Below are 15689 nucleotides of genomic sequence, written 5' to 3' on the forward strand. Positions count from 1 at the left end.
TCAGTCTTGGAGCCTAAAGAGAAGCTACATCTAATTTTATTGGCAGTTCCAGAAAACTGGATGCCATAGCTTCTTCTGTTAAACAGAAACAACATTGCTATGAGGCCTTTCTAGATGTGGCTCAGGCCTTTGATCGAGTCTGGCACCCAGGATTATTTCGGAAGTTTAGAAGAAGTCTTCGATCTATCTATTGCATAATTATAAAATATCTCCTTACTAACCGTTTCTTTCAGATTAGTTGTGGATTAGCTTCTTCCGATTGCTCAATAGCATGGGCTGGTGTACCCTCAAGTTAGCATTCTCGGATTGCTTATCTACACTGAGTATACATCTGACTTACTATCTGATTCAAACACACTGCTCTACACTTACGCTGACGATACTGCTATTCTCTCTTCTAACTCAGACGCCACTACAGCTTCCTCTCATCTACAGTCTCATCTACACAAACTAGAACCCTGGGCCAACAAGTGGAGAGTCAAATTCAATACTCAAAAGTGCGAACAGATAACTTTTACTCTGCGTCTTAACGCTTTTTCTTCTGTAAGTCTGAACTGAATTCTTCTTCCTTCTGCTAACTTAGTACGCTACCTTGGGTTTGTACATTGACAAAAAGACTAACGTGGAATCCGCACTCTAGACTAAAAAGACGAACTCAATCGCCGGAACAAATTTCTGTTGTGACTAATTGGCGGACAATTAATGCTACCACTAAAAGACTAATATATAATAGCTTACTCAAACTGATCTGAACTTGAACTGTGTGGTTCAACCAAACTTTCAAATTCACAAAATATAAAATTCTTCTAATCCAAAATACTTCGACAGGTTGCGGATTCTTCATTTTATGTCCCTAACCCTACTCTCCGTAACAAGATCTCACGTGTTACTGGAGAATTTAAATCTAAGAACAGACAATTCTTTGAATCTCTCTTCCTTTTTGCACAAATCCTCTTGTTCATAACCTTGTCTCCACAACAATTCCAGAGCATCCTACGTTAATTAAAACGTTGTTTGCTTTGTGTACACCTCCAGTAATATAAGTTGCCAGTGGGCAGCTTCTCTCCTCCAACTGATCCAGTCATGAAGTCTTCTATCATATTCTATTCTATTGCATTCTATTCTTTGTAGATCGTTAAAAGCAAATCAGAATTTAAAAAATAATAAGAAAACAAGTGCTGACTGTTATCTTTCAGTTATTGCGCAGTATCTGTCAGTCAATCAGTCTTTGTATGCATATTGTGTAGCGCGAATCGGATATAAGACAGGCAGAGCACTTTGCTGCTACAGGAATGTCAACTAGAAATGGGGTAGGATCAGAACAGTGCCGCGGTTGGTACATCCATGGAATGTATTACATGCATATGAAGGTGGCAGTGGTGGGTGGCCGTGTGATAACACTATTGGAATAAGTAACCAGATGTGGGCGTACCAAGAGTTAGTAGATGGGATTAAAGGAATATTACCTTCTCTACATTCCTCAGGGATAGAAGGTTTGTAGCCTGTCATATTTCCTTATCAAATTTGCTTATATACTTCTGAATTGCATAATTTATCATTTCTTTAATGTTATTAAGAAGTATATATTCGATATATATGTATATATAATGTATACAAACTTATTTAAGAAGACAGATCGCATTAAAACTTTCCGCTATTCTAATACTATTTCCATTTAGTAAAATGTATTAACTTGGAACTTTGTCTAGCTCTGGTTGTTTCTTAATTTTCTGGATATAGGGATAGCGTATCCTTGTAGAACGGCGTTGGATAATGCCATTGTTGGGGCTCTATTTAATAGTGTTATTAGTTTAGCAGATTATTTAAAAACAGGTGTTTCTTGGCTTACGCAAACCAATTACGAAAGGATTGTTTGCTTTTTCAGAGTGTTGAGAAAAAAAAATGTTCAACTGCGAAATGGTATGTTCTCATGCGTCATTGCTGATCTTTTAGAGTGGGAACCTAAAAGATCTATCCTTCAGTGCCACTTTTTCTTGTTTTTAGGTGTTAATAGAAAACAAATCATCTGTAATGTGCCCAAAGTGTAAATGTAATGAGTGTGAAGGGCTCAGTTAGTACATTTACCTGTGAATGAGCGAAGTAGTTGCCTGGAAGCTAATGCAGAGAAAAGAAGGGAGTTGTATCCTTTAACTACATCTGCAGCCTCAATGGGTACCTGTATTTAGGATGTCAGTACTGAGTGATGCTCATGTTGTTAAGCTGGAATAGGCACAGGTCTAAATTACCCTAAAGAAATGGCTAGTCCTTTAAAGCCATTCTATTTCCAGAAACCTTAAATTTCTAAGAGTCAAACGCCAATGTAGATTTCTATTATTGTCCCCTTATTTGTAAATTTGTTTTACCTTTTTTCCAGTGAGGAGCGCTTCCAGTTGTTTGAACTACTTTCTGGATCTATTCCTTATCTGGCTCTCCAAAGGTAAGATGGATTCTCCATTTTATCTGTTTTTCTTTGTCTCATTTACCCTTTGAAGTTCTTTAAACATGCTCAGTTTCAAGGAATATATTTTGTAATACTTGCAATATCGCTTATTTTTAAATAATATCAGGATAATCTCAGACTTAAACATACAATAAGAAGTTGATGTTAACCCAGCATCATTAATCTCAACGATCTCTATTTCTAGTTCATGAAACCTCAGCCGTGTATTTCCGTTTAAATCTCTTGACTAATATCTGTTTCTGTAAAACTTTTTTTTTTATAAAGAAAAAAGTTGAAATCCCTAGGATTATGATAATTGAGAACCGATAAATAACATATTATATTTGATAAATTTTAAACGCCATTATTCTAATAAATAATTCATTGAGTTTTTGATCTGTTTCTCGGATTTATGGGAAAGTTTTTTCTCTTTTTGCGAGGGAAAATATTTATATAAACGTTTTTGGGGGACTTTAAGTGGTGTTTTGGTATATTGTAATATCAACTCGTTTCAAAATCAGTGTTGATCTTATCTAATTATTTATCAGCCGAATTCTTATGTACATTGTTGTGTTTACTTACGTCTCCTTCAGAGTATAGCCTTTAAAAATCTTATATGGGTGGTTTTCCATAAGTGCCTTAGTTGAACAGTATTCAGAACCTAGGCTAAAACTAGTGTTTGTTTTTGGAAGCTCTTCTTCTCCTTTACAAAGCACTTGGCTATGTCAATGCTGAGGCCATAAATCTTGTGCCACTAAAGTTGCCTCCCTCTTCGATAGTTCCCTTCTTACTTGCGCCAGGACACTTATTTACTTGTAGCTGATGTATCGATATTTTCGCCCTCTTGAACCGTATTGCAAATCTTACTTAACTAGCAGCTACTAACTTTTTAAGAATTAAAAGCTTGAAGTTTGACAGCTTATGGCAACCAAAAAATATAAACAAATTAGTTCATATAGCCTGAAAATCGATCCTTTGGTTCAGTTCAGTTAAATAAAGCGATATTTCTGTTTAGCTAACAGTACATTCGCAAAGACAACGAGGTGCTCCTTAAATGAGTTATTTGATGGATGTCCTGTTATGGTATTTAATCTTGGGCTTGTTAAAGATGATGACATCCCTCTTCTAAATGTTTTTTTCATTAATGGGAACATGTACAATTTGGTTTTAATATAAAGAACGAGATGTCCTAGGTAACCGTCTTTGTTACAGAAAGATGGCACTAGCACGATCCAAAATGGCAACAAAACTAAGTCAGAAGATATCGGTGAGGTAGTGATGAGCATTGAATTAGCATTAAGTAATCTACAAAGGATGACTGACTTAAACTGAGCGCCTTTGGCTTCTACACAAAATTGCGCTTATCTCAGAACTTTTATCTCAGTATTATTTGGCCAAAGATAAAAACGGGATTTGCCCCGTTACAGTACAGCTATAATGGTCCCATTTTAAATATGTAAGTCCCATTTGTAAGACCCATCGATGTCTGGCTTTGCAGCACTGAAGCCTAGCTGTCTTTAGAGGTCGTTCCAATAGAACTCTTTGGCATGGCCTCAGGGCCGGATTTTCCTATAGGCTTCAGCCTAGGGCCTCAAGATCAAGAGGGGCCTACATTCAAATTGTTAGCAAAATTAAAATTACACTATTCTAAAAACAGTGAACACTAAAACACTGTTTTAGTGATGTATCACAGTAGTGATGTATTTTATTATCTCTCACGTAATTTACTAACTTAAAAATGGGAGGTGAAAGGGCCTCATAAGTGGAATAGCCTAGGGCCTCTTTTCATCTAAATCCGGCCCTGCATGGCCTGAAGTCATGGTAAACAATTCCATGGAACTAGGAAAAATCATTCCTTTAAACAAGTCTTATCTAATCTAATTCACTTCCACACCAACGATAGGGCGATCCTCTCGCCGAAACTCCTTAGACGATTTGCGTTGATTATTTTCCACTTCCAGAACGACTGTTCTCAGACTAGGATCTCTGTTCCTGAAGCATGGAAGAGTAGTTTCCTAGTCTTATCGTTGCACGATTTCCCTAGAAAGGACAATACTCTTTCCATTTCTGCTTAACTTCTTATAACGCCCTTTTCCGGCATCCTGAAAACAATTTAGAGAGTTAATAAACTTTTCTTCTCTTTTTTTTTCTGAAAGTTCAGACGCCAGATCAATTTGGGTTTTTCTTTTGTTAACATTATTAAATCTGTAACAAGGTTGGTTGGCCGGCTCCAAATTACTAAAAGTCCAATTACATTTAACATGCGGACAAAGCACCGGCCACTCTTCTCCTAATTCTATTACCATCCTTTACTATTTCTACTCACATCCCATTCCACAAAATTTCCCATACTGGAAAAACCATGCTTGTCTAAATTGAATTCCATTTTAGCTCTTTCTTGTAATTTTATTACTAGAAAATGTTATTAATATTTTAGCATTTCCTATTTTCCTTTCTCCTTTTTATAATACAATGAGCATAATAATATATACAAGGCCAATTACAATTTCATTTCATGAATGAATTTTCCTTTTCCTTATGAAGTCCCCCGTTTGTCCTCAGCTGATAATTTTCAATGCAATAGTTGTCCAATTCAGGGGAGTTAGTTTCTTCTGTTGCTTAAAATACAGAACTCTGGTCTTTTTTTTATCTCCTTTATTCTTTTAATTTTCAAAAGATGAATTATTTAATGTTATTGTTCCATATTTAAGTTATTACATTACATAGTTATTTTTGCCTTTTGCCCTTCAATATGGTTTTGCTTTGGCAATCAGATAAGTTATAGGTTATTTTGGCTCCTTAGTTTGTCTTAAGAGGTATTACAGAAGCGGAACTAGTTAAGAGATTTATCAATTACAAAACTAAAAAAGATAATTTATCACTTAAATGACCGCCATACTAAATTAATTTGCTGTCGCCAAGGGTTGTGTTCCAAGCATTCTACTTCTGTTTGACCGCTCAAGTTTTATGGACACAAAGTTGTTTCCTACTCCCCCCCCAAAAAAAAAGATGAGATGTGAGGCCATATTAGTGGGCGTGTCGAAGACCATTACGTCTTTAACTTTTCTCCTTGTTTCCTTTTCCTTCTTTTCTTTCAATACTCGAGTCCACTTGTAGGAGAATTTGTTGCTTAAAGCGGGGTGTGTTGGACATCGGCCAGCTGTGACCAGAATAGTCAACTAACTGTTGTTTGAATTATTTTCTTTGGTTTCTTTTTTATTTCTCTTTTCTCTCACTTTTTTTTTTAACTAATTCTTCGTATTATATGTTAGATTGCAGATTGAATTTTTTCTTTTTAAATTTATTTGTTGCGCTTCACAGTTCAAGAATTATTATTATGCAACACGTACTTTCCTTTCTCTTACTTCCCGTAAGAGCAAGTATTTCAATGTGTCAACTTTTCACCGGAAATAATTTTCTTTGAGCCCTATGAATTCGAACAAAAGTTTTTTTTTTCTTGCGGAAGTCGGTCTGGCCGGCCTTTACTTCCGTGGTTACTCAGTTTTCTGGTTTTTATTGTACCTACTGTTTACTGTACTGAGGATAAGAACTACATAGAAAAAGAATAGTTAAGGTAAAACTCAGGTAGACGAATGAAGCATTAAATTACACTATACTAACCGGAGCTTATGATGGATGTTGGTAGCTGAAAGAAAAAGATATTACAGGAAATGATGTTGATTAAAAGTGGGGCTTCGGCCAGCGATTGTAGATTCACGGTTGATTGTTGATTGATTGAAGATTGAAGTTCTTAGATGGATTGTGCCACAATTTGTATGTATTTCTTCGACCTCAATCCACTCATAGAGGATAGAGAGTATGTTCCTCGTCACTATTACATTCTCTGTTTCTAGCTTTGAAGCTTTTATTACTGCTGTAAGTAATAAGCTCAAGGTTAATAATGACTAGGCTCAAGGATAACTTTTTGGTTTGGTTCTTTCCACTACCATAAACCAGTAAATCCTTTCACAATTCAGTTCTGTTGCTTTCGTTGCTTTCAAGCATATAAAGGCCAAAAAGCTTTCTACTGTTCCTTCTTCATTCTAAACTAATTTAATTCTTGGTAAAAAATAGTGTGTCAAGTAACGCTAAAGCAGAACAAGCGATAAAGTACAATAAAAGTCTTGCCTTTTATTGTGATTATATATAGTTACTGCATAATAACTGTATATTGATTAATGCCTGTTATAATTTACCAGATTTAAACAAACAGTTAAGGACTTTTTTTTAAAAAACTAAAATTCATATCCCAATTTATATTCTAGTCTCGTCGTTTAAAGTGAAAATGGTTTTTTTTTTGTTGATCGCTTCCTCCGACTTTAGTTTAACTTTACAGTTACCTCATCAAAGAGAATTTTAGGATACAAAATTTTAATAATTCATGGGACAGGTTGAACAAAAAAACCTTGAGTCAGTTGAGAAATATTAAAGTCTTTATAATTTAAAAAGAAGCTGAGATTATTTCTCTCTCACTCACTCTACTTTCTCTTAATTCTTTCTCAGAGAAAGTTCAGAAAGTAAGGCGCTACGGTAGTGGAGCGGTTAGAGGCTAGACCAGCAATGCTTTGATGTATTGTTGGTGATGTTTAGTGAGTTCGATTCCCAGTGTAGGTCTTGCATTTTATTTAATGTTAAATATGAGATCTTAGTAAAGCTTGTTTGCTTCCGTCTTCGACATCTAATTAGATTTAGTCGGGTGTAAAGTCCGCCTGAAAAAAAATAGGCATTACTTTACTTTATCTAGAAAGAAATTTGGAACTTTGAGAATTAGGTAATTTGATTTAGGTAAATTCTAAATAACAATAATTCTTATCATCTATTTGTTTCACCTGCATCACAAAATTCCAGTATTTGAATTCCTTTTAGTGCTTTGCCTATATTAAGAATTTTACTTTAGGGTTGTGCAATGAATCAATTAGTCCATAATCATGACCTGGTTCGACTATCGATTGAACTGTGTCATTTTCCTATAATTTATTTTGTGCTTTTGCCTATTTCTAGGCTTTCTCCAGTTGAAGGGAATGTTATCATTATTTTTTTAGGTTACTTACAATGTACGAACATTCAGAAAGATTTAGTATATCTGTTCGTATATTTCCATTTTAACAGCATCCCTTATTTTCACCAACTATTGACCGGTTTGTTTACAGCCAAACTTGGCTGCACTACTACATACATTTCAACATAGATCTCCTCTACTCCTTTCATCTTCTTTTCTAACCACAACAGTGACTTTCAACAATTTGGAAATAAGTAGGAAAAACTGTTAATACGAGTCTATTTTCCTTTTGTTAACTTTGTAATTTTCTTCAATGTCAGCCAGTTGTACATTTCTCATGGTTGTCTCTTAGTGAAAAAGGGTACAATATGAGGAAAAACAGGTCCAAATACCGTCCTTTCAATAACTTAGTAACGCCAACAAACTTCTCTTTCTGTCCTCGTTTTCACAAACAGACTCCAACGTTCCATTCTTGGCTGAGTCTCTCACATAAATATTTCTTGAAACATTGTCTTTATTTTTCTTACTTTTGAGTTCTGTTCCAGTAACACTGTTTACAAATTAACTTATTATTATAATAATAATATTCTATTTCAAATGTATTGTTATTTTTATAATTCTTCATTTATGCTGAAGTAACATACATACTTTATTAATCTTGCATCTTCCCTGTAGATTTACCTCGTATAGATTTCTACACAGCTTCATATTATCTGAAGTAAAAATATAGAATGGTGTTTTAATTATCCTTAAAATTTGTAATTTCAGTTTTACTAATCAGGTATTAGTACTAAGTTAAGATGAAAAGTTCTCGGCCTTGCTAAGAGATTACGTTGCTATCAATTAAATTTGTATTTTTCCATGTACAAATCAAAGTAATAAAATTAGTTAGTGATCAAATTGCCTGTCGAATAGGTTCTTAGTGGAAACTTCTTTACAGACTACTTGGACGAAGCTCCAAATTGCTTACAGAACTCAAACGATTCATTTACAATAATAGCCTCAAACCTATGTTAACTTACGGATGAGAGCTGTGGAGTTCAGCCAAACCTTGGGTCTTTAATTACATTAAATTAAAATTTTTAATTAAAACTACTTGATATATAGTTGATGCTCTATTTCTAAGTGACAAATTTTAATCTCTATAACGACCTCATCATCAAGAACAACTTGCCAAGAAGAAATATCAAAAGTTCCATACTGCTCTCTCTATTTGCTCTAACCCTTTCGTAAAATCTCTGGCCTCTTCTGTCATTTTAGATAATCTTCTTCGCCGCCGACTGAATCTTCAATATTCCTGAGACATCCTTGAGGTCTGTAGATCATCATTCATCATCATCGATATCCCATAGATAGGGCCACTGCTTCTCCTGCTCATCACGTACTATATTTACTTATTGTATACATTTATATGCAGATTGGATTAAATTGGAATCGATAAACTGAAGCGGTCATTAAATTCTATGTTTTGGGCGATTTAAAAGCCAACGAAAATTCATCTAAAGTTGATGGGCTATAAGAAGAACTGCTTCTTCATTTTCAACAGTGAAGGATTGGGCGGCTGAATGAATTTAAACTTAATCCTACTTCTTTTAAATGAAGAAATGGTTTCAAAGTTACATCAGATTGTTTCAAAGTTCAATCTTCAAAGATGCGTATGAGATAGCTAAATACCTTACGCATATTAAGTGCAACTGGTGAATGCCAAGCAAGTCTTGTAGGCTGATTAGAAGCCCCAAAAAATAGCATCATACAGCGGGCCAAAAGTGCTTTCGCAATCAGAAAACTGAGCGATTTGAAGTCACAATTTAAAGTAGTTTCACTTCATATTAGATCTAAAGAAATTATGACCCAATCACTTACTATATCAGGACAAATTATCAATTAAAAGAACAGAGAATATCTGGTAATGGTAGAAAAGCTGTGGGCAGATTAAATCTGTCCAACCATGGACGTAAACATTCAGTATTTATTACTCGAAAATTAATGGAATTTTTAATATTTTCCTATCTCTTTTTTTTTGGACAGGTTTACAGAAAACGTTAAATTTGATGACCAAACGCAAACCGTGGTTTAATTAAACCATCAAGTACTGGGATATAAAACTTTTATTACTTTTAAAAAAAATATCAATTGGAATTCATTCTGAACAAAATTGAATCATCGCTCAAAATAAAATTTTCACAAAGTTTGCCTGACGTTAAACTGCGTCACAATGTTTTTTTAATTTAGAAAATTGTGGTTTGCCCTCTTTCCGGAATCTGCAATATTCATTTTCATCTATTTTTTAACCATACAATTTTAAGAAAGCAGCCAGGAGATGAGCTAGGAGGAATTGCTTCAGTATTTGCTTGATGGAATCGCCAGAGATAAGCACAAGCACCAATTTACATTTATGCTAATCTTTGCAGCTATGCTTTTTCTTGTTAGCTTTATGAAGCTGAGCTTCCAGGTATGAATTCGTTTATTTTCATTTCATTATTTTATTTTAATTTTTTCAAATTCCTCTTTAGTTTGTTTTAAGATACAGTCGACTCTCGATAATTCGAATTTTTCGATAATTCGAACTCTACAGCTGTTAACTTCGGTAAATCGAAAAAATTCAGTGTATTTAGATACGCTCGATAACTCGAAATCCTTTTCTTAACAACAGGGAGAGAGAAGGCTCTATAATTCGAACGAGGCCGCATGCTCCTCTTTATAATTCGAATTTTCCCTAGTAATGTTTACTTCTCATTTTCCGCTTATTGTCCATTTCCTGCATAATGTTTCCCTCCTTTCCTGTCCAGTTTAACTTCCCAATTCTCTTTCTTAGTTTGTCACGATGGGAAGTACGTCTCCCTTACTGTGTCTGACAAAAAAAAAAAAATTCTCGCGGCCGTGAAAAGTGGTTCGAAACAAGAAAGATATCGCCAAAACTTTCAATATTCCACCATCAAGGCTTTCTACAATTCTAAGTCACTTGACTAAGTCAAGCCACATTGAAACAAAAAACTGTTTTTCATTTTTTTAATTGGGTACATATGTACGAGTATATTATTATTTATTGAAATGTTAATACTGTAGTAAATTTGGAATGTTAGATATTTGGCAACCCTGTTGAGAGTGTAAGAGAAGGGCTGACCGTTAGGGGTAGCTAGAGGGTTGCAGGTAGTTGGAGACATTCCTTAGTTTTTTGGAGTTTAGTTGAGTTGAGTGATGTCACTCTTTATGGAAGTTATGCTTTATGAATGTTATGCCTTATGAATTATGTGAATAAACTATATTTATGTTAATTAATGTTTATTTAAACCCTTAAGAGTATTAAGTAAATTATTATTATGTTTTATGTGTTTAAGTTTTGAGTTCTCTCCCATTTTTATTTTATTTTACAATACATATGTAATTTTTTTGTTCTTTTTTGACGTTTTCATTATTTTTACTTTTTTACTTGAGGCTATATATGTCTAAAACTTAGGTAAGCTCATACGTATTTTCAATATACTCACAAATATACAAAAAACTCTTAATAATTCGATTTTTTTTCCCCTTCTTGATAATTCAAACTTCTTGATAATTCGAAGTCTCGATAATTCGAATTTTTCTTGTAGTCCCTTGGATTTCGATTTATCGAGAGTCGACTGTAATATATTTCAAACTTCAAATTATTAAAATTCAGTTTTAAGGTAAAATAAGTGTCTTGGATTGGAATTATTCTGATTATTCTAAAGTTCGAGTAAATGATTAATTACACCAAATTTGTACAATAATTTTCTTCCAGTAACTTTGAGTAAGCATTTATCTCGTGCTTGCTGCCAATAAGAGGTGTTAGGTAGAGAAAATCTAAGGGCAGCAGCTTAACTCGAATCCGGCATCTCCGCGGACCAAGCATCTCCAACTACCAAGCTAACCTCTTTCGCTTTTTGCATCGGAATAGTTTTAGTCAAAATAGGCCTTATTGCATAAAAAAAAAATTATGTTGCAGGCTTTTTTGAGATTTTCCCATCAATTGAAAAACAGACTTACCAATGTTTTTACTTGATTTGTAGAAGAATAAAGCTGTTGGGCAGCAGTGCTTTATTGTAAATAATGTGCATTATTGTGTATTTATGAGTTGTAATAAAGATTCATTTTGTAAATTTAATAAATTCATTTAAAATAATGAACAGTGCAGGTTTATATTTGTAATTAATCACTAAGTTCGCCAGTCTCAGTTCACTTTCCACACTACTGTAATGTGACCTTAAATAAATCGAAGTTATCGATTGATTCGCTAAAACTTTAATACTGCAGTTTTTGGTTTATCAGTAGTTTTAGTAAATGTATTGAGTATGCGGTTGGAAATAATTCGTTATTTGGGTAAGAGGGGATTAGGGCAAAATGGAATGTACCTATAGGTAGCTACGTACGACTGCAGTTTTTGACACCAGCGACTTTAGCCATATAAAAGCATGAAGCATGCCACATGACCAGCTGGTATCGATTGGCAGAGGCTCCTCCACTGCCACAGCTGTGCTCTCGGTTGGCCCAGCAGCAGTACTCTGCCACCCCCAAAGCTGGAGGCCGCAGTTGCTAACCTCCACTCCTCTTCTCCACAATACTTGGCCTCTTACATCGGCCTGTTTCTTTTCTACCGTTCCACTTCTTTGCATTGATACTACCCACCAACCACCAATAGCGTCTTCACGGCATTCCTACTGCTTAGATCCGTCCACTTTAGTTGGCTATTACATGGTTAAGAATTGAATATTTTTATTCTTATTATTCAGTACTTCTTCTTTCTTCTCTTAACAGAAAGTAATACAGACAGGCAGATTTAAGATTTTAAGAATGCACCGGATATACATTTTTTCACCTGTATGTATATGTGTAACGTAATTTACCTCCTTCCTTCCGCTGCTCCCTTAAATCAATTTTCACCACAAATAGCTGAAAGCACAGCTAGTATGCCCTTGTGGAGCAATTAGCGAAGAAAGATGAGAAAAATCAGAGAAAAATGAATCCTTTCAGACGATTTTTGCTTTTTCATCACGCCATTTCCATCATATCCAGAGATTTAGAAACTCATTTAATCTCCGTTAATTGCATTCAAGTCCTTACAATGTCCTATAATTTCCAAACGTCATTTTGTTGGTAAACAACACCACCTTTTTTCTAACCTCTTTAAATGATGAGAATGTGGTTGGATGTCCTGCAATGCTGGATAATATCGTTGATTTAATTCATCGAATCACGAAATTGTTTCCCTGACCGGTTTTGAACTTAACAAAAGTAGATTAATCAGTTAGGTTCACAATTCCACTTCCGTTAGGTTATTTCGTCTCAAATTTGATGACCTAAATGGATGTACAATAAAAATCGACGATCTTTTCAATGAACTTCGCTGGGAATCTGCAGGAAATAATGTTAAAGACATACGAATACAAAGTTATAAAGCAGGTATGCTAAGTTTGATGTAAATCGGAAGATCGATTTTTTAAAAAAAAAAAAATAGCTAGCAAAAAATTAGTCTTTTCAGCAATAAATTGAAGTTGAGATCGATTTGATCGGTTTCCGCTTATTGTTCGGCTTCCTATTGACGTAATATCAAATTCAACTGGCACTTTTTCATTTATGAGTTTTTCTAACTACACATTTAAACTTAAAATTAATTTTTGTAAAAGAAAGTAAAAGTCTTTGGGTGACTTAGTAACTTTATCCTGGAACTAAAATAGCACCGTTAGGACTAAATCCTGCAGATATTTTGTTTACCAACAGAGTAATAAACGGCTGGATGTGCTCATCAAAATTCAGCTGATACTGTTCAGATATCTGTCCAGTTTGGGTTAAACGAATAACTTATTAGCAGCGTCAATAATTTCATCTGCTAAATCTTACACCACTTCACGAATTTACTGATTCAGTAGTTATTGTTATCAATTCGTTTCAAATATGAATTTTGTTGTGAACATTAACTCACAAATTAATAACTTATAACTTAGCTTCCAATCTGGAATGTTTACCAAACATTAGCTAGTTCAGACATTAAAGTAATGTATCAGCTCTCCTGAATTCCCTTTAAATAGAAAAGAAATCTGAATAGAACACTCATATGGATTTTACTATTTTACATTTTTGGAAAACAGTTTTCTGTGACGTATTTACTGTGAAAATTCAATCTGCTAAAACCCAAACACTTTCTCATAAGAGTGAAAGCAAAATAAAATGGATTGCTCCTAAAAATAAAAGACTTAATCTTAAATTAATTTTTAATAAATAAAGTATATTTAGCGATAAGTTTTATGAGATTTTTCATTTTTTGTGACTTAATTTGTCGAAAGTAATATAGATTATGGTTGAGATTTATTTTAGCCCTAATATTTGCCCTTATCTCATAAATCTCAGTAACAAATCTTATTCCTAGTATAAAATTACCTTGCGTGAATCTTATGCGTGGTGCGTGACCATATATTTCTATTTAATATTATATTTCAGGTTTTTCCTTTTTGGCCACTGTCTAGTAATACTTATTATTTAAATGGAATTAGTTATTAACAGAGTATGAAGTATCAAGTCCTCTAATTTAAGTATTGAGCTCTGTGGTCGGAACAGGACCTTGGTCTACTCTTGAGAGTGTCGCCAGGCACGTCTCTCCATACCTAATCATCGTGGTAATCTTGCAGATGCTGTAACCACCGAAATTTGGATCTTCTTCGTTGCCATCTGCCACCCTGATCACTCTGATACTCTTTGCTGGAATCCATTTACTGTTCCATTCTGTGTTAAGTGGCCCAGCCAACGTAATTGTCTTTAGCTGAAATGTTAAAAATGTAGTTAGGCCCTCAATAGGGGATAATGTCTTTGATTTTATCTATCATAGCATGTTTATTGTATCCTGACAGCTGAGTCAGCAAGTGTAGTTCGAGATGGAAACATAAGTGTAGGTGAAATCTGTACACCAAACGGATTAATCTACCTCTGATGAGGAATAAAAGTCCGTACCGGTCAGAGGTACATGTGTACAATGGATGAAATCAAAGGTAATCGTCCGAACTTCGGCACAAGTTCTGGTTCTCTGTGGAAGCTTCTAAAATCCTTTCGCCGATCTAAAAATTGTCCTCAACACTTTCCTTTCCCAACATTTCTCCTGGGGATCTCAAAGTCCAGATTTAGCACCCAGGCAGCACCATTTATCTCATTGTAGATGGGTTCTAAATTTCTATCCACAGTAATCTCTGCTTGTCGTAAAAGGTGACTAAAAGAGAACCGCTTGAAGCCGGAATTCCGGTGCGTGGAATCAGGCGATCTCCTCCTTGCCTTTCCATAGTTCTCTTGATTTTTTCATCTTTCTGAATTCTTTCTTTCTTCCCAGACATACTGCGCTCCCCTTGTCTAGCGTGGAAGAGGTGTTCTTCGACATCAGGGCGCTAGCCTTCAACAAAACAATTAACAGATCTTTTCTTTTCACTGGAATTTGGAGAGGTGGAAATGCAGGTGAGTCGTAATGGTAGCCCCCTACAAAGCATCTAGTAATGATTGAACCCTAAAGAATTGAACAATTAATTTCCATTCTTATTCTTAAATTCAAGCTTTAACGTGACGTTTAAAATTTATTAAACTTATCGTAGACGGGCAGAATTATTAAAATCTACTGATACGTGATATTTTTTTAGTATTAATCAGTTTGACGGTCAAAATTAGGTATTATCAATATCAACCTATAATTTAATACAATATCTTCAACCGTAATATGTAGGTGGAAATAATTTTTTAGCCCATATTTGAATGCGTCCACTAAATCTAAAGTCAAATGTGGTTTTGATTTATGCATTATATGTTGTCTTTGTATGCTTATCGAGGAGCTTTATTTGGGTTAGAAGGAGCATGTTTGTTTAGCGTGCTTTTTTCCCCAGCTTTTATCGCAACATCAGCCTCATAAGGGGGGGCATAAAGGACAATTAACCTTAAAGCACAGCTAGTTTGTTAAACAATAGCATGCTGATAGGTTGAGTAATTAGGTGCTACACAATTTATATCTAAGCACCACTCTTGGCTCGGCTGTTGAGACCAGGCCGTGGGTGGCCAGTCTGTCAGAACATTAATGATGTCACTTTAACTCCCACTGAATTAATTAATTATATTTGTATTTTCTTGTTGTTTTTTTAAAGTTCATGGTCAAACATATTGTTTTATAGTCTCCTAAAAGTAATGTATCAGCTGTATAACAAAAATGAAATATGGAACTGGGTTGTTAGACTGTAGATGAGGTTGATAACAAAAAAGGAGATTTAA

The 15689-nt window shown here is 34.6% G+C and overlaps 1 protein-coding gene across 3 annotated transcripts in view; it reads left to right on the forward strand.

Annotated features, from left to right (window-relative positions):
- The window catches only part of Schip1 (Schwannomin interacting protein 1), a 190859-nt gene that overhangs the window by 60478 nt on the left and 114692 nt on the right, over positions 1–15689 (forward strand). The window contains exon 3 of one of the 3 annotated variants that reach the window (XM_074131977.1): positions 2375–2437. The exons of the other annotated variants lie outside the window; for them this stretch is intronic. The gene's annotated coding sequence lies outside the window, so the exon portion shown is untranslated. The remainder of the gene's footprint in view (positions 1–2374; positions 2438–15689) is intronic. 3 annotated transcript variants of the gene reach the window in all.

The sequence above is a fragment of the Rhodnius prolixus genome, unplaced genomic scaffold, assembly GCF_049639745.1.
Source record: "Rhodnius prolixus isolate KJV_2025 unplaced genomic scaffold, Rpr scaffold_4, whole genome shotgun sequence".
Lineage (NCBI taxonomy): Eukaryota > Metazoa > Arthropoda > Insecta > Hemiptera > Reduviidae > Rhodnius > Rhodnius prolixus.